A 7,141-nucleotide genomic window follows, 5' to 3' on the forward strand; every position below is an offset into this window, starting at 1 on the left:
AACCTAAACCACAGTAGGAAGCTGTCTCAGGCAATAAGTGTAACCCAAAGTGATGACCTCCTTACACACCACACAACAATGCAGTTAACCAACAACTTAAAAATGAGTTGGCCGAGATGAGAAGAATAGTGGTCCAGAATACCCAACCATAATCTCACTCACTGTTCAGGATCACTACCATAAGCTCTACTCGGAGTATATTAATAAGCAAAACCCCTTTCCTCTTAACTTCAAGATGCCCGCGTTCCCAACTTTCAATGGAGAAGACTACAATGTGTCTTTTAGGGATTGTATTTTCAAGTTCTCCAACTACTGTATGGCATTTGAAGATTATCCTAACTACAAGTTAAGGTTGTTTAGAAATTTAGGCTTAGCATCTCAATGGTACTCTCTGTTACCCCTTAATTTCATTGCCAACAGAGGGCAAATTGAGATGGCTTTCCACAAGCAGTTATGCATAGTGGAGCCCGAGATAACTATCAACAATCTTGTGGAGGTGAAACAATATGAACATGAGTCGACTGAAGACTTCATGATGAGATTTAGGAAGACAATGATGAGATGCCAATTCCCTATCAACTATGTGCAGTTTATATCTATTACTCAGAAAGCTCTGAGATTACCTTTGAGGGAAATTTTCTATAATGTCCAGTTTAATGAGAAGTTGCTAGTTAATGAGCAGCAAGTGAAGCATTCATCCAAGACGACCCCTTTTCTACAAAAAGAATACCGCAATACACCAGTTGGAGTTCGAAGGCTCAAAGTTAGGGGAGAATGACAGCAATATAAGATAAGGAATGGATTTATGTGCAGTCGAAATGACCACTCATTTCAAACCTTTAATGGTAAAGGGGTTGGTCTAGCCTGTGAGGGATCAGAAGGTTGTCATGCTTGATGGAGGTTTTGTGCCTATGAAGCCTCCCAAATACTAGGCTTGTTCTTTTAACTTAACTAAGGCAGTATAGATCTATGAGGAGTTAGTAAGAGCAAGAGTGATTGTGTCCGACAGTACCAAAAAAATGTGTAAGCTAGAAGAGTTGAGAGGGAAAAAGTATTGCAAACTGTACTATACCTTTAACTATTCCATAACCAACGTGTGCAGTTTAGAGATTAGATCAAAGATCTCATAGTTAAAGGAAAGCTATTGTTGAAGAATCCCCAGGAAAATATGATGATTGATACAGGTCCATTCCCAGAGGCTCCAATCAACATGATCAATCTTAACTAGGTTGAGAAAGGAAAAGGAAATGTTATCTTGGAAGTGAAAGGAGAAAGAAAGCCAGCTGCCAGGCCTACAGAATGAGTTAAAAGGTTGCCCGATAGACCTAAAGTAGCCATAGTGAAAGGAATAATGTTGTGTAACAAGTGCCAGTGTAAGTGCGAGTTGCAAGTACTAGCATCAGGAGCTATCATTCACCAAGAATTAGTCAGGATAAGAGAGAAAAAGGAACAAGATGCTTGCAAAAGTGTTATGCGGGCAACAGAGAAAAAAACTTCGAGAAATGTATTCCAAAGGTTAGGTGGAGATTTTGAACCTAAAGGCTTATCTAGGTATTCAGGAACTATGAAGTCTCTAAAGAACCTGAGGACAAGGAAGCCAAGATGCCAAGGTGGGTAGAAGTGAAACCTCATCAGCCAACTTATCATGGCAATGTGAGGCAAGGGTAGAGAGAGAAGACTAGGAACTTAATCTCACCAGTCACTAAGAAAAATTTAGCCCGACTTGGCCGTAAATGGTACATAATTGGGAAAGATGGGAAACCAGTCTGAGAAATTGGAGCATCTATGATCAGAAGAGTCCAAAGACAGTATAAAACTCACATGAACTAATTAAAGATCCCTACCATTTCAGAAGCTTCTGGAAATGTCATGTTTGAAGAAACCACACAAGGTAGACAGCTCTAATAGAAAAGCAAAAAAAAGATAGAAAGAGCTAATAGTAAAATGGAGGGTGAAGGAGATTATGTACCTCAGAATCCCCACTCAGGGAAATATAAAGTGTTAAGAAGAGCTTAAGAGGATGTGGTGATGATGCCAACACCAAGATAGAGTTCATAACCAATCTGTTTTAGAACCATTTCACCTGAAAGAGGAATACCTTCATCTCTGTTGGTTGATACTCTTTTTGAATCAAGGCAATTACATGACTTTGGTATAACCAAAGAGGAGGAAGTGCCTGAATTGATGTTGCCAAAAGATGCACAGGCCTGAGTTTGTGTGTTAAATTGGAGGAAAGAAAGAAGAAGTACCATGACCTAGCAACTTCCACGCAAAGATGACCTATGATTTATCAGCCATGTTTTGTGCCAAACCAGATTAACCAGCCACAATAGAGGCTGATTATTTGGCAATAGAACCAATGATAGCACTTGTTAGCGTTAAAGAAGCTGGGAGAAATGAATCAGGCATGGCATATTCGCCGAAACCCACAAAAAAGGAGCCTGAGAGGATATTTTTGAACAAAATGGTCTTCAGCAGCCTAAGTATGGCCCTAGTCAACCATCTTAAACCCATATATGTAACTGCTCATCTGGAGGGAGTACCCTTCAAGAAAGTGTTGATTGATGGAAGAGCTATGGTCAATGTACTTCCACTTAAACAAATGAAGAGATTGGGTAGAAGTGAGGAATATCTTATTCCCATTGATCTAACAATTTCAAGTTTCTTTGGAGCCATCATAAGAACACATGGGATATTGCCATTGGAAGTTGGCTTGGAATCTAAGCAAATCATGCTAGCTTTCTTTGGGGTGGACAGTAACTCTACTTGTGGAGCTTTGCTTGGCAGAGATTGGATTCACCAAAGTCTGTCGGTGCTATCCACTCTACATCAACAAGTTGCTATCTACCACGAGTTTAGAGCCGGGGAACCAGGTTTTTGGGAGATTGTGGAGGTCGAGTCAAGGCCATTTCTCCCCATAGCCAGTGTTGCAGAAGCCAGTTTTTACAATCCCAATATTGGGATCTTGCAGTACTTTGAAGCTGATGAGACTGGCTGCCTGACTAAGGTGACAGCCCAAAAGCTTCTAGAACAAAGGTTATCTCTCACTCGAGAGGAATGGGATAGACCCCATATCGTCCCAACTCCTCAACACCAATGATGTCAGAATAAAGGAGAAATGACCAAGTAGTTACAGTCAAGTCCTTAATTAAAAGATTGTTGGTATATGGAAAATAGAGAAAAGAAGTGAGAGAAAGCTTGGCCAAGGAAGAAACAGACTGGGAAAGAGATGCTTCAAGCAGCCAGAATATAAAATAAGAAAAGTTTTTGGGACAAGAGATAGGGGTAGCCATACATATGGCTGAGTGTATATATGACTTGGACTGGCCAGATGATGTACCGAAGTCCAAAGTCAGTTGAATTTTTGTGTATAAAGCTTGGTAAGCCAGCTCCAAAAATACAAGACCCTTTAGAAACCATTAATTTGGGGACTAAGGAAGATCGAAGGCTAATACAACTTAGTGGCTTGTTGAAAGCTGATGGTCGGGCAAGAATAATAGACCTTTTACATGAATTCAAAGACTACTTTGTATAACATTACACTAAAATACCAGGATTGGATCCTAGTTTAGTATAGCACATGATGCCTATAAAGGAGGGTTACAAACCTGTGAAGCAAGCTCCAAGGAGAATGTCTAAGGAGATCAAAGAAAAGGTCAAAGAAGAGATTAAGAGGCTGATGAAGGCTGGATTTATTAAGCCTACCAAATATGTCGAGTGGTTGGCCAACATTGTACCTGTATTAAAAGTTGTAACTAACACCATCAAATGTTGTGTTGACTATTGAAATATTAATGAAGCCACGCCTAAAGATGAGTACCCTATGCCGATGGCTGATCTATCTATATATGCAGTTGCAAAACATGAAGTTCTATCTTTTATGGATCAAAATGCTGGATATAACCAAATAAAAATGGATAAAAAAGACATACATAAAACAGCCTTTAGGTGCCCAGGATATATTAGAGCATATGAGAACGTTATCATGCCCTTCGAGCTCAAGAATACTGGTGCAACTTATCAAAAAGCATTTGGGCATAACATAGAGATGTACATTGATGACATTGTGGCCAAGTCTAAAACTGAGGAGCAACACTTAGATGACCTTAGACAAGCATTAACCAAAATGAGGACCCATAAGTTGAAAATGAATCCTAAGAAATGTGCTTTTGGAGTAAGATCGGGCAACTTTTTAGGATTCCTTGTTCATGAAAGAGGTGTTGAAATAGATAAAAACAAGTCTTGGGCCATAATGAAGTCACCTTCTCCCACCAACAAAATATAGTTGCAAAGGCTACTTGGGAAGATCAACTTCTTAAAAAGGTTCATGGCAAACTTGGCAGGCAAGATTCAGCTGTTGACTCCTTTGTTAAGGTTGAGAAACCAAGAAGAGTTTGAGTGGGGCCCATAACACCATGAGGCTTTTGACAAAATAAAAACTTACCTTGCCTCTCCTTCAGTGCTCATGCACTTTAGAGAGAGAAACCTTTAAAGCTCTATATCTCTGCCTTTGAAAATTCAATAGGAAGCTTATTGTCTCATAACAACGAAGGAAAGAAGGAACAAACTATATATTAACTCAGTAGGATCCTTACTGAGGTAGAAAAGAGATATTCCCCAATCGATAAGCTATGTTTAGCTTTGTACTTCACTGCCTGCAAGTTAAGGCATTACATGTTGCCTTACCATATCCATATCATTGTCAAGATCGACGTGATCAAGTACATGCTATCAAAGCCAATGTTAACTGGAAGATTTGGGAAATGGATTCTAGCACTTTCAGAGTTCAGTTTTCAATATGTGCCTCAGAGAGCAATAAAGGGGCAAGCAATTACAGATTTCTTGACCAAGACCAAGAATCACATAATGAACTTGTTAGCATTCTAGGAACTCTGGATGTAACCAGTCTTTAGATTCCACCAAGTAAAGATCACTCGAGCAAGGAAAAATGGATCCAATAAGAGATGAAGAGGATAACCATCACTCCTTGAAGGTTGTATTGTGATGAATCTTGTACTCAGCATGCTGCCAGAGCTGGGATTGTCTTCATTGATCCCAAAGGAATTCATCACTACTATTCAGTCCTTCTAGATTACCAAGATACTACCAACAGTCAGGCAGAGTATGAAGCATTAATCATTAGCTTGGAAATCCTGATAGAGTTAGGAGCAATAGAGGTGGAGATCTTTGGTGATTCAAAGTTAGTGATCAATCAGTTAAATGTGGATTACAAATGCAGACACATTAACATGGCTAGTTATTATTTGGCAACTGCTCAGCTACTGAGTTATTGGGGTACTGAGATTTCAGTCAACCATATTTCCAGATAAGCAAATTTAATTGCTAATGAGATGCAAAATTAGCTTCTAGAGCACGAATCCAATAAAGAAGGTTTGAGATAGAGGTGGAAGTACAAAGAAGAAATCTTTTTTCTATCTTTGAAAAAGGGTTCAGCTTAGATGTAATGACTAAGAAAGCTGAGATAAAAGACTGGATAACACCCATTATCCAGTACTTAAATGATCATTATTTCCCCACAAGTAAGAAAATCAGGCAGCAAGCAACTAAGTTTGTCATGTGGGACAAAACTCTACTGAGAAAGACTCCAGATGGACTTCTGTTGAAATGCTTGGGTCTAGAAGAGTCAATGAGGGTGATGGCTAAAGTGCATGAAGGCATCTATGGTGCATCAAGCTAGAACAAAAATGACATGGTTATTGAAGAGATATGGCTACTTCTGATCTGACATGGAAAAGATTGTAAAGCCTATGCCAGAGGCTGTGAAGAATGCCAAAAACATAGACCTCTCCAACACATACCCTCAGTACCTTTGAATCCAGTGGTGAAGTCTTTGCCTTTTAGATGATGGGCAATGGACATCATTGGGCAAATTTACCCTACTTCTAGCAAAGGCATACCTTTGTAATTGTGGCAATAGACTACTTTATAAGTGGGTGGAGGCTTTAGCTGTGAAGACTATCATTTCGCTGCTGTGAAGAAGTTCATTGAAACCAAGATCTTACATAGATATGGGGTGCCCGAGACAATTATCACAGACAGGGGACCATCTTTTATCTTAAAAGAAGTAGAAGAACTTGCAAACAAGTTCAAAATAAAGATGATCGGGTGTAGTCGTTACCACCTTCAATCAATGGCCAAGCAGAAACCAGCAATAAGATCTTGGTGAATATCATTAAAAGAATGGTAGCAGATAGTCCAGAGAAATGGCATGAAAAGTTGGGAGAGACCTTGTGGGCCTACATAACGTCCAAGAGGACAGGAACTGGGACCGCTCTTTATGCCTTAACCTTCAGGCAAGATGATGTGCTTTCTATGGAAATCAATGTAAGTTCTGTCAGACTCCAAAACCAGTTTGGTCTACACAGTGAAGAATATATTCAAGTTATGTGTCAAGGAGTTGAAGATTTAGATATAGCCCAAATTGAAGCCTTGAACAAAATTCAAGAAGGAAAGAGAGCTGTTGCCCGAGCTTATAACAAGAAAGTAAAGGTGAAAACCTTCAAGGAATGAGAGTTAGTGTGGAAGGCAATTCTACCTTTGAGAGCTCAAGTTAGAGGCTTTAGGAAGTGGAGTCCTACTTGGAAAGGTCATTTCATTATTAACCAAGTGTTAGACAGATGGGGATATTATTTGACAGATTTAGAAGGAAACCTGGAAAGACATCCAGTCAATGCTAAGTTTTTGAAGAAATATCACCTAACTTTGTAGAATGTCAGAGATTGTTACATTGATAAAGTTTAAGCACATGGTGAAGTATTGAAGTATGTTCATTTTGAAATAGTAAGTAAAATAAAACAAGTTGAAGTGAAGACCGAAGTTATTTCATTTCATCAAGATAGGAAGTTACAAAGACTTTAGCTTAACAATTTTACATATTTTGGCAAGGTAGCTATTCTAGAATGATATGTTTGCATAATTGTACAAATCCTGCCAGGTTCTTCTAAGTACATTTTGTTGTTGGCTAATTGGGCTTCAAAGTCTTCTACTTCTTAGTTAACCTTCTTCACTTTTTCAATTTTTTTTATAGAGCTAGCTTGAAAAGGTCATCTGCTCAGCCTCAAAGCAGAGAGCTACTCTTCCAACTTCTAAATCTCAGAAGCCACCACCATGAGGTTGAACC

This window comes from Pyrus communis, chromosome 15 (assembly GCF_963583255.1).
Source record: "Pyrus communis chromosome 15, drPyrComm1.1, whole genome shotgun sequence".
Classification (NCBI taxonomy): domain Eukaryota; kingdom Viridiplantae; phylum Streptophyta; class Magnoliopsida; order Rosales; family Rosaceae; genus Pyrus; species Pyrus communis.